Below are 25,549 nucleotides of genomic sequence, written 5' to 3'. Positions count from 1 at the left end.
AATCATATTTCCTGGACTTCACACTCCCTCTTATGCCCCTCCACCTAGAGCAGGCACATCCCTCACCCTCCTTGCCTGAGGACCGAAACATGCTGCTGAGAAAGCCCCAGGAGTACATGGAGCTCTGGTCTTTCTTACAGAACTTCCAAAATCAGCTGGAGGAGAGGATCAGCCTATTTCATAGACAGGAACACTGAGGCCCCAGGCAGGAAGTATGCCTTGACCTGGGGCTCTAGGAAGTAAGATGCAGAGCCTGAGACATTCCTGGAAGAGTCAAAGGATGAAGAGGACCCTTTCTTGCTTATGTGGCCTTGGGCATATGGCCTCTGAGTCAGTCTTCTCCATTTGTAACATGGGACCATGAGGATAAGAACTAACATGCATGGAGGTCTTCCTGTGTGCCAGACACTGTTCATGCTTTGTCTCATCGAATCTTCATACATATTTTCTGATGTACTATTATTGCCACTTTTACAGTAGGCAATTTGATAAGTAGTTGTGATGTACAGAAAATGATGTCCTCCCCATTTAGAGCCTCCCAGATCTTAGCTAACATTTCGCAAAGTGATGTCTGAGCTGACACCAACCTGGGATCAGAGCCCACACCCTTACTTAGGACCTCCCTCTGGGTGGGTCTCACCACAGGCAAGCCAGGGAAGGCTAGTTCAGAGACTCCTGGGACGAGGAACTGGGGGGTGGGGGGAGTCTGTCCTTCTGGGGCTTGGGGTGGGGGATCAGGACTGGCTAGGGGACTGGAGTCCTGAGGCCTGGATGTGCCTCTATCCTTTCCCTTCCTGTTGACTTTAACCAAACCTTTCCCCAACACTGAACCTGCTTCCCATCATGAAATGGAGGGTGGTTCTTGCTTCTCTCCCCAAATTGCGGGAGTCATGATCCCCAGAAGAGCCCATGGGGAAGGAGGTAGAGATAGAGAAAAAAAAGAGTCCGGACAGTGACCGCCTCTCACTCTCCAAATTCCAGGAGGGCCCCAGAAGGCCTGAATTGGCCCATGATGTGATTTGCAGATAGGGAAACTGAGGTCTAGAAAAGGGTTTGAGGCAGGTCATAGGGTTGGGACCAAGCCTCAAAAGAAGTGAGGCTTATTGGAGCGAGAGGCATCTAGCTGTCTTCCTCCTCTTTCTTCCAAGACAATATGATGATGAGAGGCCCCAATGAGTGCTTTCTCTCTGCTAAGCATTTTACATGCATTTTCTCACTGAATTCTCTAACTCTAATTAGTATTATGCCCATTTATGGATGAGACAACTGAGGCTCAGGGAAGTAAAGTCACCCGCTTAAGCTCACAAGGTCAATTAGTGGCAGAGCTGGACTTGCAACCAGGTCTGTGTGACTCCAGGGCCTGGCTCTCCAACACTGGCCAATGGCTCCAAGACACATGGAGGGAGGGGTTTGGCTGGAGGATGAGGCCCTGCTCAGCTCTCTGGCTAGGGGAACCCCCTCAGTTTCCCGTGGGTCCTGGCTCTCAGGCTCTGGTCAAAACACGTTAGAGCACTGTTGCAGAAGTCTGCAGCTGTACCCTAAGGCCCAGGAAAAGACGAGAGGGGCTGCGGGTGGGCCGGACGGGCCAGGCTGGGCCAGAGCTCCGGGCATTCCGGCGGCCTCCGCAGGAAGCAGAATGGGACGGAAACCGGCTCTTGCCTCCTCCCCCAGAATCCTGTGGGCAGCCCAGCCGGGCCGCACAGAGGCCCTCTTTGTGCCTGCCCCAACCCGCCACCCGCGGCTGGACCAGGGTTTTGAGTTTCCTGGGGGGGTGGGGGCACCACCACTGCTAAACCTCCAGCTACCTCCCCTTCTCAGGGGCAGTCACAGCAGTCCACAGCTGGAGGAGGAAATAAGAGGATGACCGAGACTACCCCAGAGACCCTGGGGAGCCTGGAGTCTGCCCACATCTCATCCCCCCAACACTTACACACCCTAAAGCCAGGGCTGGAGGTGGGCAAACAGACCCAGAGACAATGTCTAAGAGGCCATCCCCCTGAGCCTGCCCTATCTGCCAGCAGCTACCAAGTCCATCATGATCTACCTAGCACCCCCAATCCTACTCCATCTCACATAAAGAGGCAGGCCAGGTGGGTAGGGCAGTCCATCTGTCAACTACCATTTCCCACTCTTCAAGAACTCTCTGGACACCTCAAACTCACTTCAGCATTTCAGGGGACAAAAGCCCCTTGGGCGATGTAACTGTGCTCAAAGAATACTAGGCCCCAGGGAGTAAGCTCAGGTTGGAGTATGTATGGTCAGGAGCAGCGCTGTGGACAAGTATATCCGCATGTGTCCACAGAGAGGTGTGTCAGACACCTGTGCATGCCGTATGCATGAACGTGTGTCTGTGGGGCCGTGGGTATGCCTGGGTATGCCTGGGTATGTGTGTATAGCCTCAGATGTCACTCTGGGTTTGACCATTGATGTATACATGGGGCTTATATACCAGTATAGGTGCAGGTCTTTGTGTGACCTTCCTGTGAGTACAAGTAATGTGTGTGCTATCTACATCTGTATGCCGGAGAGTGTGTGCGTGTGCATAAGTATAGTGGCTTACATGGGGGCTGGATGTTTGTGGGTTCTTCTGGCCCAAGTATCAACATATCTCTGCCATATGTACACCAGTGTGCGTGTGTGTGTGTGTGTGTGTGTGTGTGTGTGTGTGTGTACACACATACACACTGTGACTAGTATGAAGGCCTCTGAGGGGTTCTGGGATGTGAGTCTAGGGCCACCTGGGATGGGTATGGTGCAGACAGGAAGTGAGGCCAGGTGCTGGAACCCCTATGGAAACAGGAAGCTGCCCGCAGGTGTGCTGGGGCTGTGGTGGGGCTGGGCTCCACCCAGGTTCGGTTTATCCCCCTCAGAAACCAACCCAGGGTTCCATTAGCTGAGAACCTGTCCCAGCCATGAAAGAGGTACCTGCCTTGTCTGCTGTTCAAGACCTAACAGCTCTGGCTAGTGTCTACCCGCCTGCCTGGCCTGAGCGTGGAAAAAACTGGAAAACAAAAGCCCCCAGACCGCAGGCCCTCCCTACAGAGGCGTAGGGGGTGGGGGCAGGCAAGAGGCGGGAGGCTGAGGAGGAGGGAGGGAGGTGTCGCCGCAGCCCCGGAACACAAAAATAATGAGGCGAAAGGGGCCATGGGGCCGAGCCGGCTGGTTCCGGAGTCGCTATCTGACCTTGACAGATGCCACAGCTGGGCGCCTGGAGAGGAGCCGCTGCCACTGTGCTGCAGAATCCCCCCACCCCCGTCACCTCCCCCAGGCCAGGTCGATGGAGGTTCAGGCAGGCCTCAGCCACAGGCAGCCACCCCACCAGGTGGGAGCAGGGCTACCTGCATGTGTCCTAGTCAGGGGCAGGGAAGGGGTGGGAATGTGGGAGGGTATGGAGGCACAGGAGTGGGGTCAGGGCCACTGTAAGGTACTACAGCCACTGCAAGGCACAAAAGGCAGCAATGGGCTCTCCTGAGGGAACCCTGGCCCTCAGGTGTGGCTCTGTATATGACGAACAGAGCATGTTATTGTGCTGGTGTAGCTGTAAGGCTGAGTGTGTGTGTAGGGAAGGGAAGCAGCATGAGTATTGGTGTGACAGAAATGAAGATCACACTTCTGTGTGTGTCCTTAGGGGATACACATGGCTGGAGAGACAGGCTGAAGTCCCTGAAATGGGAGTGGCCACATCACTCAGGAGTGGGCACTGTCGCTCCCCTGCCCCCTCCCAGAGCCATAGCTGTCCTAGCAGGTGCAAGCCATGTTGGGGCCAGGGTTGGGGGGCGGGGAGAGACAAAGAGAGCCACAGGCCTCACCACCACCAAGTTCTGTCACAGCCAGAGAAGTGCCCCTGTAGCCCCCTTCCTAGCCTACCCTCTCTGCCACTGTGGAGGTGGTCTTGGGCATTAGTGATGGGCTCAGGACTGGGCACCACCACTCTGGGGACAGCAGTGAGGGACTGGGGTGCGAACTGCAGGAGGGGGTGCTGGGCTGGAGGTGGATTAGCAATTCCGAGCACTGGCTGCATAATTAAAAAATCATTACGGCAGGCGGGCGGGCGGGCAGGCAGAGCAGAGCCTGAGCGTGTGAGCTCACGCTCAGAGCGGGCGGGGACACTGCCATGGCACTCCCCCTCCCACCGCTTCCCCGAGGAAAAATCCCACCTGCTAATATAATTATGGAAAAACACAAGCACAGAAATTTGGTTTCAGCAAACAATGTGCCTGAGTGCCCAGGGCCTGCCTGGCCTTCAGCACAGCAAGCAGGCTGGTCACTCGTGCCCAGGGCTCTTGGCAGTGAGGCAGGCCCTGCTGGGTTCATACTCCAGACCCTGACCTCCATTCCCTCAGAAGCCTCCAAGAGAAGGAAGTTTGAGGCATATAAAACTCAGCTCCTCAAATCCCAAATCCAAGAGTAAACGAGTCAGTCCTGACAGTTTACAAATGGGGAAACTGAGGCTAAGGAATTTACATAAGGTTACTTTTTGTGGCAAAGATGAGAGGAAGAGTTGGATCTCACTGCACCAAGACAACACCTCAGGAGCTCAACACCCACATCCCATCCCTTCCCCTCCACTGTATCCCCCAGCTTCCTTTTAATCATTCATTCCCTCAGCTCTCTCCCTGAGACTGAATAAAACTGTCCAAGCCATGGACCCCAGCACCGCCCAGAGCCTACCCTCGTCTATAACCCATGGTGGGGTACGGGGAGCCCCAGCCTCCCAGTTCAGGGACAGGCATCCTGGGTTTGTCTGGGTTAAGCCAGGCAAGCAGAGCTGGCTCCTGCCCCTAGAAAAGCGGCCAGCTCTGGGGCACAGGCCCCAGAACGGCAGAAACGGCCGCCATCACCTCGGGCCTGGAGCGAGCAGCGTGGGGAGGGGAGCCGGCCCTAATTAGTCGGCCTGGGACCCGGGCCGGCGGGCGCCGGGGCGGCAGATGCAGCAGCCAGAGCCATGCAGGCACGTTCGCGGCCGGCCGGGAGGCGGCAGGGAGCCGGGAGGCCCTGGCGCCCTGCGACGCTGTGGGACAGTCAGCCTGGGAAGGCCGGGGCCAAGGAGATTCCTCATCGGGCAGGCCTACCTCCCCTCATTCCTCGGTGCCACCAGGCGCAGCAATTAGAGGCTTTCAAAGTTTGTCCTTAATTGGTTTCATTTTTGCCTCATAAATGATTCATGGCCCTGGAGGTCTTAGAGGTGGAGGGAGTGGCAGAGGAAATTTGGGGAGGCTTTTGCAAGCAGCCAGGCCCCCTACCTGAGATGAGAGAGTGAACACAGTCCTAGCACAGTAGATGACAGGGGCTGGGGAGGCCTTGGGCAGGTGGGATCCTCTAGCAAAAATAAAAACCCAGGCCCTCTCCACGGACTAATTAGAAACTGCACCTTCCCGGTAGACCAGAGCTCTGCCCAGGCCCAGCACCACTGCAGCTGCTGGGGCCCTGGGAGCATGAATAATAATGCGATGGTAACAAAATAACAGTATTAATAGTAATTATAATGATGGTAAACACTTAGGAGTTCTTACTAAGTTCCAGGCGTGCCTTATTTCTTTTAACTATCTTCCCACCAAGCCAGGGAGCAGTACCAGGATTCCCATTTTAAAGGTAAGGAAACTGAGGCTGGGAGAGATTCAGGCCTGCCCTCTGATGCCAGTACTCCACACTTCCCAAGCTCTCAGGCACACAGGGCTCAGGAGCTACAGGCCCCAAAGAAGTCGGGGAAGGTTGTCAGGTCTACAGAAGACTGCAGAGGGCACCAGCAGCCCCAAACCCACCTGGACTAGGTTAGCTCTGCCCCTCAAAAGGCTGTGACCTTGGCTGAGCAATATCCTCACAGGACCTTAATTAGGCCATCTGTAATAGGAAAATAAGAGCCTGGTCCAGCGCTAACTCTGTCTGGGCATGAGATATAAAGAGATGCCATAGACCCCATCCCCAGGGAGCTCCCCTTCTAGGGGGTAGATGGACAGACAGACACATATACAGGATTTATCAGTCTGTGCAGAGAGCCCCAAGCGCTTAGCCAATGGCCTAATGTACTGGGGGATGGCATCAGAGAGAGTTTCTTGGAGAAGGTGAAGTGATCAAAGGAAGCTTCTTCCCTCTGACCCCATATCCAGCTGACACAGGATGCTCAGGGGGCAGGTGTGGCCCACTTAAACCCAAGACTGGGGGTCAGTCCTTGAAGAAACTACAGAACATCAGAGTGATGTGGGACACAAAGTGCTCAGCTCAGCCTATCCATGATGGTTACTTTTTTATTCTGAACCACTATGAAAGATAAGGCCTATACAATTAACTGCAGGGCCTACTTGGAGCCTGGAGACATCCTGGAGGTGAGAACATGCACCAAACAAATCCAGGAGTGATTCTATCTATACGGACTGACTCCCCCTAGAGGTCCCAGGGCTCTGGGTTGCTAGCTGTTGGTTCTTGGGTGCCTCACAAATATCACCTCTTCTGGTATCCTCCAGCTTTTGTCCCAATCACATGCAGCAGGTTCCTCTCCCCGAATCTGCTGGCCTTCTCAGGCTCTGAAGCCTGGTGCCAAGGCCAGACACTTCAAGCAGTTAGACCTCTCTGAGCCTCGCCACAGCCCTCTGAGTATGTATGATCATTGTTGTTTCCCAGATGAGGAAAATGAGGCTCGTGAGAAGCCCAGGGATCTGCTCAAGGCCATATAACTCAGGCCTAAACCGCTTGAAAGTCCATGTTCCTCACCTTGCTGGCCTCCTGCAGGTCAGTATCTCTGACTTGTCCTAGACCACCTCTTGCCCCAGCCCTGGCCCTTCCTCTGTCTGGATAAGACTCTACTGAGCTCACACTCCTCCAGACACTAGAACTTAGGCTGTTGTGGTCAGGGGCCTGCAGGGGGCACAGGAGCAGGGTCCCTATGTAGGCCGGGGAGCCCTAGGGTATGGGGCCTCCTGCCTCAGCCCAGCTGGGTCATCCTGAGTACTGGGTGGGGTAGTAGGGGAAGCCCCGACATGCACGAATGTCTGGGGAGGTGGCAGAGGGAGCAGAGGAGGCAGAGGGAGGAAAAATGGTGCTGGGGTACCAGGGTGAAGGGGGTTGGCCATGTTTTCTGGCCCCTCTCCTTGTGGAACAGAGTCAACTTCAAGGCCCCTGTCACTTACACTCAGGAGCAGCTGCCTATGGGAGTGTATATCCCTTGGGAAGAAACCTATGCTTTATACACCCCCTACTCCATCCTGCGGGAGGATACAGCTAAGCGACTTGGGCAAGTCACATCCTCTCTGTGCCTCAGTTGCTTCGTCCGCACAACAGGCCAATAATGTCCCTCGAGCCCTTTGGAAGACCCTTTGGGTATAGGTTTAGAGCTTTTCCTCGAGAAAAGGGATTTGGAAGAACTGGATAAAACATTCTGTGGTCTATGTTGGCTGGGAGTACTTGAGACACTGGGGTCGGTGTACAGTAGAAGCTTGACAATGGCTTGTTAAACATATAAACAAGTGGCTGAATTCACAAGATGCCAAGTTCATCTCAGTAGATCCAGTTGATAAACTCTTTCCAGGTACCTACTCTGGGTCAGAACACTGGTCTACACTTTCCTCCTTACTGTTCACTGCTGCCTGTCCCAGGCCTGCCCAACCAGGTCACTGGGGTCTCTTCTCCCCAGCCTGCCCAGGAAGCTGCACGTCTCAGGCAGGTCAGCTCTGACGTCAGTAGGACCGGCTGGGCATGGAGCCCGCCACCTCCGGAACTGCCAATTAATTAACTTTTTTGAATTAATTTTCCAAGCAAAATTCCATAATTACATCTGTCTCTGTCAGTCCAAGCTGGGCAGGCAAGAGGACCCCAAATAAGATGGAAAGTAGGGTGAGGGGACTAGGTCAGAAAGGCACTGGTGGCTGGGTTTCACCCCAGCAGGACGACTGCCCAGTGTCCTTATGGATACTGTCTGGGAGGAGGCTGAGAAGCCCGAGCCCCCCGGCCAGGAGTGGGGGACTCAGGGAGACCCATGTCTGCCCAGCTCTTCCTGCTGCCCTCATCCCTGACCCTATACCCCCAAACCACAGTGGGTCTTGGCAGGGCCCAGGAGCAGTATAGGCACTGAGAGGCTGTGGCTGCAGCGTTATAATTTCCCAAAGGGGCTGAGATTAATTAGCTCGCACACAGGCGCAGAGAGAGGGAGGAGAGTGGGAGCAGGGGAGGGCAGCGTCAGGCGAGGAGCTGGCTGGCGCTCCCCCTTGCCTGCCCGCCCAGCAGGCAGTCAGGCGGCCTTGACAGCCTGGGTGCTCTGAAGGTCAGTGGCCAAGCCGGCTGAGCCAGCAGACTGGCACTGTCTCCTTCCCAGAATCCCTGAAACCAAGGCTGGGGGACCTCAACAAGGACAGCCTAGGAATGGGGTACACTGTCACCACCATCACTTGAGTCTGTGCCAGGTGATCTGTCCACACCATCCTAAAGAGGTAGGCACTACAGTCCACCCATTTCACAGATGAGGATACTGAGGTTCGGAACTGAGTGAGGAAGTGACTGGTCAAAGTCATCCAAGTTGTGGATGGTGGCGAGATTAAAATCCAGGTTGGTCCAACTCTAGAGCCCACCCTGCTCCCCCTGGATCCCATGCCAATGAGAGCCGCAGGAGCCTAGGGGACCTGAGGACACCAGTGGAAGGGCATGTGGGTGTGTCTGTCTGTGACTTATCCCTGCCTCAGAGAACAAGCATGGCAGGCTCAATCATTTCTCAGATGTAGAAACTGAGACCAGAAAAGGGAAGTGACTTCTTGTTACACAGCACAGGGCCCCAAACCCAGAGAGTGTGCCCTTCCATTTGAGATTAGCACCAACTTTCAGCAACATAAACCCAACTCAGTGACCTTTAGTGAACCCTGACCCAGAGCCACACTGTGCCTCGTGCTCTCTTTGGCTAACCAGCATACGAATTGGGGGTGGGGGGTGATTATGGCTGTTCTTGTGTACAGAAAGGACGGTACCTCCAGCTCAAGGGCATTCTCTCAATGACTCCTTGCAGAAAGGGGAAAGAAGCCCCCAGGAAGGTGAGAGGTTCGGGGGTGGGGGATGGGAATAGTGTGTAGCCATGACCAGGCCCCTAGGTGGTTTTCACAATTGAGATTCCCAGAACCCGTCTGCAAGGAGATCCATAAGGGGCAGCAATCTGCTCCCCGGGGCATCCTTGGCCCCCTATCCCACTCCAAGTAAACTACTTCCCCTGGAGAAGTCAAGGCCAACGGGGCTCACCCTCCCTAGGCATAAGGGTCAGCGGTCCTGAGGCCCTTGCATCCAAACTTGGGGAGTACCCTGAGATAGCAGAGATCCCTAAGAGAGTCAGGGGGCTGGGCATAGGTGGGGAAGGGGCTGGCTCAACTAGGAACTTTACTCATTGTATGTGATAATGGGGGGATGGGTAGAAGCCCCCAGAAGTACAGGCGCAGGGGTTCACACGGGCTTTGGAGTCAGGGTTTCTCTCCTACTCTGCAGGCTCTAGCTTAGGTGACCTTAGACAAGTTACTTGACCTTGGTGAGTCCATTCCCTAGTCTGTGAAATGCCCCACCCCCATCAGGGTCCCAGAGAGGACATTTGTGAAGTTCTCAGTACAGGGCCAGCATGTAGTAGCATTCAATAAATGATATCTGTGTTATTTATACTGTCATCATCAGCCAGCACAAAAGTGAGGGTCAAGGTCAGCCCAAGCCAGGAGTATCAGAGAACCTAAGTTGTGGCCCCAGTTCTGCCACTGTTTGACTTTAAGTCTGAGCTAATCCCTTATGCCTCAGTTTCCCCAGCGCCAGAGAGTATCCCCTCCTCTACCCTCTTACCTGCAGGAACATGGGGAGATGATCGCACAGTATGGGTCTGAAGGCGGCATAAGGAGGGCAGCACTCAGCTGTCCAGGCTTTCACTTCCTTTTCTGGCCTACAGGAAGCACCCACCTATTCTTCCTGACAACCTTTCCTCTTTCCTCCCTGCCCCCCACCCCTAGTCCTGACTGTTTATGTAGGCACTTCTTCAGTCTCTCAACAGTCCTAATAGTTCTTCTACACAGGTATGTGCCAAGCTCCTCACCACCCTCAAAGGCCCCAACTGCCACCTGGAAGTTCCTGTTTGAGGGAAACTTGTGGCCTTACTGTGTGTTGGGGGTTGGAGGACAAGGGAGGTCTTGGCTCTGTTTCCTCTCATACTGTAAAGCACCCAGGAATGTCTGGACACCCAAAAAGCCTGGGTTCCTCTGTCCTGGGTTGAACCCATTCCCATCCCTCCCCCTCCCTATGGCTCCAAGGTTAGTCTCTTCACTCCCACATCTCACCATTCCCATCTGAGAAGAGCTCTAAAGAAGGCTAAATCCAAGACATTCTAATTAAAGAGTCCGTGTTGTGGGGTACCACTCCCAGGAAAATGCCAGTTTTGGCTGAGCGGACAGGTCGGGGGGAGGGCTCACCTGGAGATCCAGGTGTGATATGGTGAGAATCATACCCACCATCTACTTCAGATCATACAGCTTTGAGATAGAGATAAAGCTCCTATCAATTTTATAGGTGGCAAAAGTGAGGTCAGAGAGGTTGGCAGACAGGCCCGTGATTATACAGCACCCAGTGACCACATCAGGTTTGGAGCCTAGGCCTGCCTAACTCCAGAGTCCATGGCTCAAGAAGCATCTAGTCATTCTGACTGGCCACTGCTGTTTTTCTCAGGATGCTTAGGTCTCTCTTCCCTCCTAGACCACTGTCCAGGCCTTTATGGAAGAGACCTGTGTGGCCAGGAGGTAGAACCAGCCTAAGCCCAAATCCTTACAGCCACCTGCTCCTTGGCCCTTGTTGGGCTGTCTCAATCCTGTGGGCCCAGAATGATCTGTAGCTGGGCCTTAGGTGACTGTGTCCAAAGCCCTTCATGACCATGAAGCCATCCCCTCAGAAGACTCAATTCTCTCATCTGAAAAATGGTATATTTTTCAGTATATGAAAATTGGATATGCCCCTAGTTCTGCCGAGTCCAGAGAAGGCAGGCCCCAGCCACAATGGGCAGCAGAAGCTTATAGACATCCCTTCAACCCAGCAAATCAGCCCCTCCTTGTACTCAGGCCAGCTCTGCGCCCATTTTGCAGGCCACTAAGGATTAGAGGGAGATAATAAGGGGCTTAGGAACCAAGAGGCAGAGGAAACTGGGTGCCAGGGTGAGCAGGGAGGGTGGGCAGATAGACTCCTGGGGTACAACCCACTAGATCAAGGGAGTCTCATTCTTCCCCCTATCTCTGGCACTCCCAATCTCCCAAGGATCCCACCCCAAGTGGGGGAACAGCTGGCCACTTGGCATTCCCAGAAAATCGATTTTCCATGGCTCTCCTTCTCCAGGCTTTCCTTTTCCTAGCTCCTCTGCATCCCTCTTCATCTACCCGCAACCCACTCTACCCAGAACAGAGTGCCCCATCCTGGAGGGCAGGCTGCTTTAACAGTTCCATGCCTGATATTTGCACCTCCTCCCCAGAGAAGGCCAGCCAGCCTGGAAGACGGGGGAGAATGTTTCCTTCTAATACCCAGAACTCAGCTGTCTCTACACGTCCGAGGGTCAAGCCTCCTTTGTATGAGCCCGAACAGGGGGCATTTGGATGAGAGGAGCGCCAAGTGGTCTGTGTGTGTGTATGCGTACCACACTCTGTTCTGTCAGTGCTCCTGACCCAACTCTTTGGCACCATCTGGGAGTGAGCTGTGGCTTGAGGACAACTGCCTGAGCCTGTGAAAGGTTGCGGCAGACACACAACTGCTTTATGAAGCAGTGTGTGGGGTCCTCCCAGGGGCACGGGACACCAATGTGTGACTGTGTGTGTCCATTTGCCAATATACATGCATGTGTGTGTACATACCAGATGCTTAACAGTGAGTGTGCCTCTGGAAAGCTCACAGTGTAGGTGACGGAAGCTGTACCATGCATATCAGTTGTGCGTGCAGGTTGTATGGAACTGTGTGTGCTGAGTGACTGTGTCTGTCCCAAGTATGTGCCTCCGGGTGTGCCACGTGGGGAGTGCGTGAGTGTGCTCTGCCTGCCAGGCTGCAGGGCCTCGTGGGGCTGCTGGGGATGGGGTGACTCACGTCTCCTGAGCTCATCCTGACGCCCGCCCGCCCAGCTCACCCTGCTCTGCTGGGCTCATGGCCGCCAGCGCAAGAAGGAGGGAGGGGGGAGGCATGGGCAGACGCAGCGGGGAGGCTGGCTTGATAAATAACCTGCTGCTTCCCCAGGCCTCAGAAAAGGGGAGGCTGCATCATGGGGAGAAGCGAGGAAGGCAGCCCTGGCCCCCCAGGCTCTGGCTGCCCTGGCCCCCACAGCCCAGGCTGCAGCTCCGGTTCCTGTTTCATCGAAACCTGAGCTGGGAAAAGCCTATCGGGTCATCTTGCCTGTCCCGCCGGCCGCCAGGCCCAGGCAAGCTGCCCCTCAGGGGACAAGCCCGCAGCCTGGCCTCCCAGCCAGTGGGTGGCTGGGTGGGGGGAGGATATTTCTGTCCAGACTAAATGCAGCTCCAGGGCTCTGTCTGTACACCCCCCCCCACACCAACAACAGCTGCTCCCAGGGGCCCTCTGTCTCTGTAGGACTAAATATAGCCCCCCACCCCAGCAGACCCCCAATATTCACCATTCCCCATTGGCTCCACACACCATGAGAGTAGGGAGAAGGCCAGGGAGTCCACTGTGTGACCTTGGGCCAGTGTTTCCCCTCTCTGGGCTCTCAGCTATGTGACACCAAGCATTACTCAGCTCTAGGTCCTAATCTGCCTAACAGGCATTATTGGAGAACAGACCACAAAGGGGACTAAATTGGGGTCTTTGTCCAGGAAGATATAGGCTGAGGTCCCCTCCTCCAAAGTGACTTCAATCAGCTTCAGCAAAAATAACCAGGCGAGCCCCTCCCCAGCAGCTCAAGTACCTTTAGGCTTATAAACACGGCCCCCTTCACCTTGCCTGTTCCTTGTCCAGGCTGGGCAATACCAGGCTCCTCCAATCTGCCCCAGCCGGACCCTGGCCAGGAAACAAGTTGTGCCAGGCTGGGGGGGGGGGCGGGCATAGGAGCATGACAGCTGCTATTTCCTGGAGGCCACAGTCAGGCACAACCCGGATTCCTGCCTGGCTCCACACTCTACCAGACAGCCTCTCCAGGCTCCGGCCCTCAATAGGGCACTCCCTGCCCCAGTGTCAGCACCATCATCAAATCCCAGCCAGGGTCACGGTCCCACTCCCCTCACTGTACTGGTACAGTCGGGAAGAAGGGGCTGGATGTACCTTCTGGACTGGAAACTGTGGTCTCTGCAGGGTTCAACAGGCGGGGGAGGCAGCCCCAGCTCCCCAGCTTCCCACCTCCCGCCTGCCCACCCGGCTGCTTCCCCCAGCCCCACACGCACCAAATTCCCCACATGCCTGTCTGTCTCTGACAGCTCTCGCAAATACTTGGCTGAGCGGGCACCCGCTGTTCTGAGCCCGCTGTGCCTCCTCCCTGCCTTCCCCGGGGGGCTCTGCTGGCGCAGCCAGAGATGGGAGGGGGCCAGAGCCAAGAAGCTTGATGGGCAGTGGGGGGAGCAAAGGCAAGAGGGACCAGTCTCAATTCCGAAGCATCACTCTAGCCCCCAGGCCTGGGGGATTGAGGGATCTGGGAGGCCACTGTGAGCCAGCCCTAGCTGGGAGGCAGCTGCCGACGCCCCCGCTGCCCCCGGAACCTCCCAGGAGGACCTTCCGGAGGCCTCCTACTTGCCTCAGCCGATGAAACAGCATCTGCCACCCCCGCGGCGGCAGCCCCGGACAGGGTGGGGGGGAGGGGGCACCACAAGGCCCCTGGGGAGGGCTTTGAAATCTGGACTATGGCCCAGCCCCTCCTGGCAGCCCCAGCCCCCAACCACAGGCCTAGCCTCAGAGCATGGGGAGCAGGGGGTGTGTTTCAGCCCTCCCACGATGTCAGGGGCACACCTGCCCAGCTGCCAGGCCTGGGATGTCTTCACTTGGACTGGCTGGGGGGCCTTGTTTGCCCCCAGCTACACACCCTCCTGCTTGCCTTGCCTCCCTCCCAGGAGACCACTGGAGGAAACACTTCCTGAGAAAGGCTGGGATTTTCCGCTGGACAATGCCTGACTGGCTAGCTCCTTATCTCCCACACCTCATTTCTTCTGTCACCCCTTCAGCCAAATCACACTCTCACCCTATGTCTGCAGGCAAAAAGCCCCCCTCCCCAACCCACCTCTCTGCCATTTGCCTCAACATCCCCAATATCCACAGTACCAGTACATATCCAGGCACAAAGCAGACCTTGAATGAATGACCTCATAGAATAACATTCTCCATTTTACAGATGTGTATACTGAGATCAGGAAAGAGCCTAGAGAGCTAGGCCTCTCATCTGCTGCTCTCTCTTCTTAAAGGAGACTCTGACTGCAGGTCCCTTCTCTATGCATTTACCCCCACCACAGTTTTTGCCCCAGGAACCAATTCAGCCCTTCTAGTTTACTGGAGGCATTAGGGGACTCCAAGCAGGACTTCTCAGTGCTTTAGGTCCAAATGTCCAGCTGGCTATGTGGGACTACTCTCCCACGGCCCGATAGTGTTCTTGAAAAGAATCCCAACTGTATTGTCTTTGTGATGCTAGACTGTGGGGTACGGCCTCCTCTCCCCATTGCACAGATGGGGCTGCTGAGGCCCCCAGGAGAGGGGGGAGCTGCAGGTGGCCATGAATCAGAGAAGGAGCTGGGAAGCCGCCCGGCCCTGCCGGCTGTTGCTGGAAGAAACAGCCTGCATTTCCTCCTCACACTGGTGTCTTGGGAAGCGTGGGCATCGGGCAGGCGGGCACTGCTGAGAGGACCCCTCCTGTGCCTGCAGGCCAGACGCACTCCCTTGCTGCCTCACTGGGCTCACACAGCCCACTCCCCAAGCTGGCGAGATGTCTAAAGAGCACTAGACCATTGGCAGAACTGGGTTTCTGACTCAGGTTCGTACTCATGTCACCTGAGGGCACCGCAGGGAAGCCCCTCCCCTCAGATCCTCAACGTCCCTGGGTGTCAAACAAGATTGAAACATGACCATTCATGCTTCCCTCCAGCAGTTAAAACCCATGGTTCTGTGATTCTACAATTCTAACAGGAAAGGGATCCTGACTGAAAATGCCTCTGTCTCTGTTCCAAGCATTCTGATTCTAGACTCCTGTGACTGAATATTCTAGGCCACCAAGATCTGACACTCCAAGAAGAAAGGGGCTAAGCCTCCTGCTATGAGTCCAGCTAATCAATTTCCCATCTAGCTGTAGGTGAAGCAAGAGGCTGGGTCTCTCCCATCAGGGTCAACAGGAACTGGACGTGAGGTTGGGGCTGGAGGATGGCTGTGGGCCTGGGGTAAGAGCTGGTCTAGTCCTGGAGGACAGGCCAGCTCCTCAGAGCACACACAATCACTGATGTCAGGAGGCCCAGCCTTTGCCAGAGCAAGAGTGAGTAGCTAGAGGTTTGTGAGCCTGCACCCCCATCCTGCAGATCAGAGGGAGGACAGGCGTCAGGTCAGGGCTGGTCTCTCTGCTTCTCAGGTTCCAAGCCAAGCTCCACGCTTCATCTTCCTGTCTTTACCACCCACTGCTTCCTCCTTCCCACCAGTCCCCTCACCTCTCAGACTCCCAGGCCGGCCCAGGCCCAGGCTAGCTGGCAGGCAGCCAGCCAGGGCAAAGGCCCCCAAGCCCATTTGATAGACAGAAAACCTGAAGTCCAGGGAGAAGATGTGACTTGCCCTGAGGGCTCAACCCCAATAGCTTACTGGTCTCCAGCCAACATATCTCAGCCCTGTCCCTTACCTCACTTTTCAGGATCCTCTACAGGGCCAGTGGATTTCTACATACCAGTCTGATAATAAGCCGGCCCCCCATCCCAGTGTCCCTTGAAAGCACTCATTCCCACAGCTAATCATCTGGTCACTCATTCATTCATTCTATCATTACCCAACTGGTCAGTCAGCCCATCTCCCCACCACATCCCAGGACCCTTGACAAAGGTATGAGGGCCTCAAGAAGGAAAAAGAATAAAACCTGTAGTCAGAAAACATTTAGGGAGTCCCTGCTGTGTGCCAGGCAGAGTGGAAGGTGCAGACCAACCCTGGCTGTCTTCATGGTGTTCGCAGCCGGGCAAGGGCTCTGCCAGGACCCAATCCCACTTGTCAATGGCAAGTCCAAGGGAAAGTCACAGACTCTCCAGCCTCAGTTTCCTCAACTGTAAATGGGATGCTAATAGCACCCAACTCACTAGGCTACTGTGAGAAATAAAGTGAAGGCTAGAAACATAGAGCTAGTTAGCTATCACCATTACCATTGTTATGACTTTTATTATTGTTGTTGTTGTTGTTGTTGTTGTTGTAAGAACTGGAGAACAACTGATTATAGAGCAGCAGCTAGAGCTCTTCTGATACTTAACTGGTGCCAGGTACTGGAGTGGGAAGGAATTACTACATCCCATTGCAAGGCTGGCAAGGAGCAGGCTCAAAGGATCCCATAAACATCTGATGAATGAGGGAGTCAATGACAGGAGGCATGGCCCTGCCTCCAAGAAAAGTGTAATCCAGCATGTGTTCATGCACGTTGCACACATATATATATACACAAACACTTCGGTGTGTACAGGTATCCATGCGTGGGACCTGGGAGGTTCAGCAGAGGGCAAGTTATGTGGGAGTCGTACAGCAGAAACACAGCTGCTCATGCCGGGTGAGGCCCCCAACCCCACCAGACCCCACCCCTGCCAGTGATCACAGCAGAGCTGAAGGGATGCGGCAAGAGCAAGTACCAGGCCCAGTGGGGAGAGGCCCAGAAAAGATGCTTTACATAGTTCTGGCCACCAGATTACAGGCCTAAGCTAGGCTCCTGGGTGGGGGGGGATAGGGTCCACCAGGTGCTGCCCCACACAAATCAGGCTCTAGAGCCCACATACACCTGTACTGGCACTGCACTAAAGTGTTCATGCTTGCGGACCAGGCAAGTTTGAGGTCAGAAGAGGTCATGGGGAAGGGAGGAAACAGGGGGCCCTAGGGCCACGTGGGGTCTATTGGACGGGGGAGGGTGGGTACTGGGTTCCCCCAGGGCCACCAGGCAGGCCTGGCTCTGCCTTGCTGGGGCAGGCAGCTGGAGGGGAGTAAATATAGCGCGGGGCGTCCTGGCCACATTCCTGGGAGGCCAGCAGGGCCCGCCTGCCCGCTGCTCTAGGCAGAGCGCAGCAGCTAGGGCCCAGAACTGCCACTGCCCTCTTCCCAAACAAACAGAAAAATAAATAAAACCAGCTCTCACAGCCAGTACAGCTGGGGGGAGGGGGCAGGAAGGGGTGGACCCAGGAGGGGGGCAGGCAGACCAGTTGCCGCGGTTTCTGTTCTGCTGGGAAGGAGGCGGCCAACAAAAGAGGAAAATGGAGGAAAAGGGCAAAGAGATGATCAGAGATGTAAGAGAAGGGGAGAGAATGGGTATGAGAGATGGAGAGTGTGACAAGTAGAGGTGTCAGAGAGGCAGGTCAGGAGGAACAGGAAAGATGTCAGGGCCAGTTGGAGGAAGGCAGAGGCAGCCTCGGGTCAGTAATTCAGCAATTCAGCGGCAGGCAGACAAAGGGGGCCTGTAGACTGGGGCAGGGGGCTGGCTCCAAGGGCCATGAAATATTAAAGAGCCTAGGCCAATGACTGACAGAGGTCATAGAAATAAGGAGACCAGCCAGGGAGATATGGGGACCCTGACCCCCTCTCTGCCTGTCCCTCTCCACCACCTCCAGCGGAGCCAGTCTCCCCAGCTTTCCTCCCGCTGTGGCTCCTTTCTGTCTTTCCACCCACAGAGAGGACAGACAGGGTGGGAGGGGCCGTGGGGATTAGTGATGGCAGGGGACCTTTGCGGTTCCCTCTTCCCTCTGGCTGATCTGTGCGCAGCCAGCCTTCCAAAGCTGCCAGCCACCTTAGCGAGAGGGCCAGGAGGCCTGTCAGCACAGCCGCTGCCACGGTGCTGCCTGGGGAAGGAGGGGGTAGACTTCCAGCTTCTTTATGGAAAAAAATCAGCCAAGCCACCACTTTCCACAGAGACCAGCGGGGAGGGAAGGCCATGCCTCAAAGCTCAGCTGAGCCAGCGGAGTAAAAGAGCAAGCAAGCCAGCAGGTCATCCTTTACCCCTCCCCCACTCCACCTAGGCCCCATTACCAGCCTCATAACCTTGGTCAGTCCCCTCTTCTCTGAGCCTGTGTCTTCACCAGCCCCACCCCACCCAGGCTTGGTGTGAGGAAAGAAAGGAGGCAAGTAATTCGCTTCAAACCTGCTGGGGCAGGCTGAGGCTAAGCACCTGCATGCGGACAACCCTTCCATGTCCCTGTGAGGTCAGGCCTATTATCAGTCCCATTTTACAGATGGGGAAGAGAAACTCAGAGAGGCAGAGTGATACACCCAAGGTCACAGACCTGATGATTAGCAGAATGGAGACAGAAACACTAAGTGTAAGCCACGTGTTTTCTTCCTTTTCACTGGGGGATATGAGGTCCTTATCACCTTAAAAGCCAACTTTAATTGAATGCTGATTGGGTTAACCACTGGTGCTATGCATTACACCACCATCCCTGTGTCCATCTGAAAATGGCCTTATGGAGCAGGCACTTGTAATATCCCATTTCAGGGATGAGGAATCTGAGAATCACAGGGAGAACGCAATTCACCCAAATGTCACACATCCAGCTAGACAGTGACATGGCCAGGATTTGGAGCCAGGTCCGACTCCAGAGCCAGTGCTCACACACTTGTCTGGGTGAGGTCAAAGGAGGGGGTTAGGAAGACCTAGTAGAGGGAAGTTCAGTGGTCTGTTAGCCCCGAGAACCAACACCATGAAAAGGCCAAAAACAAGGTCACAACCACTGTACCAGAGGACAGCCAACAACTGCTGTGGGAACAGGAGGAGGGCAAAGCCCGTAGGGGCCGGAGGTGAGGGTACCACCTAGGGTACTGGCCAGAGTAACCTGCCTGATCTACCCAGAGCCTGTGTACCAGATAACACAAGCCGCTCTCCCCCAGCATGGGGATACTGAGGCTAGTCAAAAAAGGACCAGCAGAGCCCTGTTCTATTGGCCCCGAAGGTTCTAACCTTCACCCCAGGGTCAGTGTGCCAGAAACTAATCTCACCCCCCCAAGAGCCCCTAGTGCTAGTGGAAGGGGGCAGGATTTCCCCACTCCCTTCCAGGCCCTTCAAGCCCAGAGGGAGGCCAGCATCAGAGGCAGGAAATGAAGAAGAATTTGCGATCTAATTGAGCTGGCGGGGGATTAGGCCACAGAATGCAATTACAGGGGCTGGAGCTGGGCCAGGGGCACTGACACCCCTAGATGTGGCCTGGCCCAGGTGACTATGCCTAGCCAGTCTCTGGTCAAAGACACCCTACTGGGAGGATGGGGAAGGATGGGCAGACAAGGATTGAGGCCAGAAGGCTCTTCAGCACACAGAAGACTGCAGGGTTCCAGCTCTATGTAACACTCAGAAATTTTCCTGAGAATGCTACCCCAGGGAACAGCCCTATGAACTCTCCCATGGGGAGCAGCAGATAAGAACATACACTATCACTGCCTCTGCTCATGTATGTACACACGTGTTCATGTTCCCAGGAAAGCCCCACATATCCATGTTCACTTGCATGGGAACAGACTCCCAACCAGCAGACACAGAGCTCTGGTCCTTTGCTGCCATTGCCTCCACCAAAGGCGGGGGGACTCAAAACAACAAAAAAAAATACACCCATGACCTTAAAATCCTTTTATTCCCGTAATCACAGGCTGCCATCGCCGTGGATACGCGCTGTCACCCCGGCCCCAGCCTGTCTCCCTCCACGGCTTCCAAAACTCCCAGCAGGCAGGCAGACGGGGAGGCTGCCCAGTTACTGACAGGGAGGGCAGGGGAGGGAAAGGACCGGGTGGGTGAGGTTCGATAGTACACATGCTCACACTCAGGGTCTCAACCAGAGAGGGAGAGACTCAAAAAGACAGACTGGCAGACAGAAATGCAGAAAGGGAAAGGAGCACAGACACCAGCCACCAAAGACAGACACAGACCACTGCCCACACAACTCAGATATGCCCACTCCCAGGTTCACACACATTTTCCCAATTCAGATACACCACTCAGAGAGTGCCAGACATTTACAAGCATATACAAAACAGACATACACAGATCACAAACATATATTCTACAAAATCCCAAGCATACACAACTCAGAATATACATATTCTCAGATTCCCAGAGACAAATCCAACTTCAGAGTCACACATGTGTACATATACAATGCAGACACACACAACTACTAGATCCACAGATACACATGCTTATACTCCCATATCCCAAGACAGATGGACATACATTTAACACAGATGCACAGATATACATGTCCTGAGTCATAAGCACACACACTGCCCAGATTTCCACATCCCAGGCCAACAGACTAGACCCGCACAGCCTCCTCTAGCAGATGACACTGCCTTTGGCTTTAGGGGGCAGTTAGAATGGTTACCAATTCCTGGGTATTTGAGGGGGGCAGTCCTTTCTCATTGCCTGCAGCCTGGGAGGTGGGCTCAGTGTTGGGGGGAATAAGGAGGGAAGTAAGAGGAAATAACAAAAAAAAAAAAAAAAACGTGAGTGGGATATTCTTGTTGGGCAGTAGCGCGTGAGTAACTGGGGAGGGTTTTTGTGGTCTGGTGAGTTTCAGCTATGAGTGAGAGTTTAACTATTAATACACTTAATCGAGGACACTACACATACACACACAGAGGCCGGGGGCTAGAATAGGACCAGGTGATGAGGATAAGAGAGGGAGAGCTGAAAAAAAACTGGAAAAGCCCCAATCAGGGCCCCACAAGGTGGGGGAAGAGGGCGGAGCTCCCACCCTGGACCTGCCTCCAGAGCAGGCTCAATCAGTGTTTCATTTCTGTACCCCCAGATGGGAAGGGCTTGACACACAGTAGGTGTTCAATAAACATATATTGGGCTAATAAGTGAGTTCTATATAAAGAATAGGCAATAACAACTAATAACAATAATCGAGTCCTGCCCCTTCCTTGGCCAATTAAGGCATGCTCTAGAGCACCTTGCTTGGAGAGTTACCCCTCCAAACATGAGCTCTACAAAAGCAGGCCTGGGTCCCACTTATCAGTATCCCCCCATTCCTCCACCCTATCCTGCACCCTAGAAAGTCAGCTGACCTCAGCCCAGCCCACATCTCTCCTTCCCAAGGAGAACCCTCATGCCCATTCCACCCTCGCATAAGTAACTAGATGGGGTCCTAAAGAAGATGGGGTATTGAACTCCTAGAGACTTGATTCTCTATCCAAATGCAACCCTGCCCATCCCACCCCCACACTCCTATGAGCCTCAGTTTCACACTTGCCAAATGGGTAGGAGGCAGGCAAAAAAGCTAGAAAGAGGCAGCAAGAGTTGGGGTTCACAGTGGGAGCCCACAGCACATAAGCCTGTGTTGGCCTGAGCCGTGAATGCAGAATCCTCTCCTCCCCTCCCCTTCCCCCACCCAGCCCAGCCCAGCCGGGTGGACATTCCAGGCCTCACGTGACATAGACGAGGCCGCTGGCCCACGGGTAAGTCAACAGGCTCTGTCTGGGGAGAGATAGGAGGCCCTGGCCAGGGTCACCTGCTGAGCAGAGAAAACACCCGGGCCCAAATACACACACATAAATAAGGCGCCAATGGACAGCCAGCCAGCCAAGGGTCTATCCTCTGCAGAGGAACCTCTGCCCCCACCTTGGAAAGGGAGGTGGCATGAGGAAGGGAGGTGCAAGACTGGTTAGGGGCCTCCATGAGAGAGCTTCGGCTCCTTGGAGGATTGCGGGGTGCGGGGGGAGACTTCTACAAAGATCTCCAGGGCTAACTGAAAACTCAAAGACCAACCTCCCTCAGCTGTTCCCACCCCTTCCCAGGGCAAAAATCACCCCCTCTCTCTCCTCCCCAAGGAGAGAGAACAATTTCCGTTCTGGGATGGGGGTGACAGCTGCAGAGCGGGCCACTACTCCCCCCCTCCACAGCTCTTGGTTGAGTCTCAACCAGGGAAACTGCTAAATCAACACTACGCAGTAGTAGGTAACACCGGCCTCAGTCTCTCCGCATCTCTCTCAAAACGGGGTTTGGGAGGAGGCTTCGGGTCCCAGTTCCTGGGTTTCCCGTGGAGGCTCGAACTCAGGGTATGGGGCCTTTCAGGAGGGGGACAGGGGCAAGCTGAGGCTAGTACGCCCCCCTAAGAACGTCTAATTTAAATGCTCCCAGTTGCACCGACGGACACCTCCCGCCCCCGCGAGTCGGGGCAGCTGAGGTGGCGCCGGGCGTTCAAATAGCGCTCCAAACAAGTCCGCAGCGACCGCGCGCACGCAGCCCCCGCCAGGCGGCCCCAGCGGAAAACTTGAAAGGGACTCTGTTTGCCGGCCGCCCTGGGGCGGCTCGGGCGGGGGCGAGGGCCGAACCATCACACATGCCCCCCTCCTCGGCGCTTCCTGCGCAAACGCGGGGGGAGGGGCTGGGCTGGCCACAAAACCTAGGGCTCCGAACAGCGCCCGTAGCGCGGGTAAAAGGCGGAGGTCAAGAGGCTGGCTCGCAGGATACCCCCCCCGCAGCACCCCCCAATCCGAAGACGCGACTCTCAGACCACCCAGGGTCCAGAGAGCAAAGTAGAGAGGGGCTGTCAACCCCGCAGACCCCCGTCACAGGAGACAAGAGGAGGGTGCGGGGTTTCCGAATGAGTCTCTACAGAACCGCCCCCCCCTCTCCAAATCTGCCGGTGCCTCCTTCCAGCCCATGGCACCAGCCCAACTCTGCGCACCTCTTCCGATTCCTGAAGGGAAAAAACCAAAATGCGATCTTGCTCCCTCATTGGAAGCTTTAGCTCTTCTGACAGGTCCCAGAGGCGGCCCCCCATTTAAAAACCGGGGTCACTCACTTTCTGTCGATCTTACAAATAAACAAAGCCAGGCGCACCCCGCCGGAAAGCAGCCCATTCCGGGAGAGGACAACTTCCCCCAGCAAGAAAATTAACACATTCTTCTCGCGGCGGTTCGGCCCCTCACTCTGGGGAACCCGAGGGGAGGGGGCCTCGGAGCCGAACTTCATGGGTAAATGTGGGACCAGGGCCGTGAGGCGGGCGCCTGGGACACCCGCCTCCCACAGCTCTGCGGCTAGAGGAACACCCCGATTCTCCCTCCCAGGCTTTGCACACCGCTTGGCCACGCGGGGCTCGGGAGATAGTCTGAAAGACCCCCCAAGGCTGGGGCGGAAAGGGGGGAGAGGCCGCGGGGTTCGTGGGGGGGAGGGCGTGATACTTTGATGGAAAAAAAAAAAGGTCAAACTTGATCAGCCCGCCAGGCACCCTGCGGGCAGCGGGGGCGAGGAGCTAGAGGGGAAAATGTAAAAGTGGCCGCCACCCCCTCCAAGTGGAGGGGGAGACTCAACCACGCGTGGTCCAGGGCACTTAGTGCATTTACCGTCGCCCCCAAAACACAGGGCTGCGAGGGGGTCTGATGCGGGGAGTGCGCGCCGGGGATCTCCAATCAGCCGCCCCCGCAGGCGGAGCGCCCGCCCAGCACCGAGAGGCGAGGACCCGGGCTCCCGCCACCCCAGCGCCCTCCAGCTCGAGTACTTGGGGAACGGACGGTACTCCGCAGGGAGAGCCCCAGCCCCAATCTACGGCGCCCAACCCGCAGTCCCCGACCCTAAAACCTCTCTTTTTGTCTGAACTCAGTGATCTGCGACCGAGCCGACTGCAGCTTGGGAAGGCTTGGGTACAGCAGCGGCCACCGAGCAATCACCGGCGCTAGGGCTCCCAGCCTCCGGGGCTCCGGGGCTCAGGCTGCGGGCGTCCCCCGCTCCTCCCAAACACGGACCCCTCCTTTCCCGTCCCTGGCTCTCCGCACCTGAACTTCGGGGGAGCCCGCGCCGCCAAACTTTCAGCCGACTTGCAGCGAACTCCGGCCCCGGCCGCGCACCGGGCCCCGGGGGAGGAGAGGGAGGTAGGCGGGGAAGGGGAGGGGGCCGGCCTCCGGGGGGGTCGGGGGAGGGCCATGGCCCGACACCTACCGGCTCTCTGAGTCGTCCAAGCCGCCACCGCCGCCGCCGCCGCGAGGCCGAGGGGGAGGGGCGGGGCGGGGAGCTGCGCTCCGCTCTGGGCACCGCCGCCGCGGTGCGCTCCGCTCCAGCCGCGCCGCCCGCCGTGCCCGGGTCCGGAGCCGGAGTCACGCCGCCGCGGCTGGCCCGAGGCGGGGAGGGGGGGGGGCCTGCAGCACCTGCCCCTCCTCCCCCTCCCCGCGGCCCAAATTAAAAAACAACAAAAAGCAACTAATCACCCCCGAGCGGAGCGCAGCGCGGCGGGCGGAGGGCGCAGCGTGAGGCGCCCGGACTCAGCAGGCGGCGCGCATGGCTGGGCGCGGGTTGGGCAGGGCTGGGACGCGGGGCCCGGCTTCAGGGGGCAAGGTTCGGCCGCTCTTCTCGCTGGGTTCGGACGCCTGCTCTCGCCGCCGCCGCCGCCTCTGCTGCCGCCAGTGCCGCCGCCTCTACATCCCCGCTCAGGCTCCGCCGCCTCTGCCGCCGCCGCCGCTGCGCGCCCGCCCGGGCAGGAGCTCTGAACGCTGCCCGGGGGCTGCCGGCAAAACCCGGACCGGACTCGCCGCTCCCTCCTCCTCCTCCCCCCCCTCCACCTCGACATCCCTCCCTCCTCCCTCCGTCTTCCTCCCAGCGCAGCTCTGGCCACTTGGACGCCGCAGGCTCTGAAGCCGGAGCTGCAGCCACTGCGCCTCGAGCTCCTCGCGCTCTGACGAGGTCGGCCCAGACTCAGCTCCCCAGTGCGCCCTGTCTTCACCTCTTTTTCCGCAACTTTACGAAAAATAAGAAGACCTTCCCCGTTTTGTGAGGGGTGCATGGGCTTGGACACCCATCTTTCGTGGAAGTCCACCGTACCTCTGACCCCTCTCTTCAGCGGGCCGCGAAGCTACGAGGACCAGTGGGAAGGGTTTGGCTGCGCCGCCCAGCTCAGGTGTGCGTAGGGCCCGGATCTTCTAGAAGAAGGCTCTTGTAGCTAGACGCAGGTTCAGAGCGCTTTCTGGACTCGGTGGGCTCTGGTTCCCCAGGAGAAAAGGGGCGGAGATTCCTGTCCCCATTTCACAGATGAGAAAACTGATCTGAGAAAGGGCATTTTTTGTCCTACGCTGGGGCCAGTCCAAGCCCTGAGTCCTGGAGCTAAAGCACACACTTTGTGGTGCTCTGGGACCGTGGCCTACAAACTTCGAGCCTGAAACAGTGCTCAGTTGACACTGGTTGAATGAGAAAACAAAAGCCCAGTAGGTACAGATTTGGGCTCACATATGCTCGCCCTTAGTGCCCCCTCCATCTTCCCAGCTTGAGCTAATGCAATGCCTGTGGATGTCCTTTTCTCACTATCTCAGGGACTCATAGAGTAAGCCCCGGGCTTGTATAAAACCAAAGTAGAAAGTTTCTTAAATTCTGTGGAATTTGTGGGAATAGGGGTGTGTTTCCTCCTATAGGCAGAGAAAACACAGCCCGCAGACCTGAGACCCCCGGGTGGGAGGAGCCAGT

At 56.2% G+C, this 25,549-nt stretch overlaps 1 protein-coding gene across 3 annotated transcripts in view; it reads right to left on the bottom strand.

Moving 5' to 3' along the window:
* CXXC5 (CXXC finger protein 5) overlaps positions 1-24,604 on the bottom strand; it is a 33,620-nt gene extending 9,016 nt beyond the window's left edge. Inside the window, exons 1-2 of one of the 3 annotated variants that reach the window (XM_023524504.1) lie at positions 6,564-6,574; positions 1,650-1,652 (exon numbers count right to left, since the gene is read on the bottom strand). The gene's annotated coding sequence lies outside the window, so the exon portion shown is untranslated. Of the gene's footprint in view, positions 1-1,649; positions 1,653-6,563; positions 6,575-23,874; positions 24,000-24,037 lie in introns of those variants that run through there. The other 2 variants (XM_011382271.2, XM_011382272.2) reach the window with 2 other exon arrangements.
* Positions 24,605-25,549: the final 945 nt, after the last annotated feature.

Source organism: Pteropus vampyrus, unplaced genomic scaffold (assembly GCF_000151845.1).
Source record: "Pteropus vampyrus isolate Shadow unplaced genomic scaffold, Pvam_2.0 Scaffold470, whole genome shotgun sequence".
Classification (NCBI taxonomy): Eukaryota; Metazoa; Chordata; class Mammalia; order Chiroptera; family Pteropodidae; genus Pteropus; species Pteropus vampyrus.
Note: the sequence above shows the minus strand (reverse complement) of the source record. Positions and strands in the feature narration are given on the sequence as shown.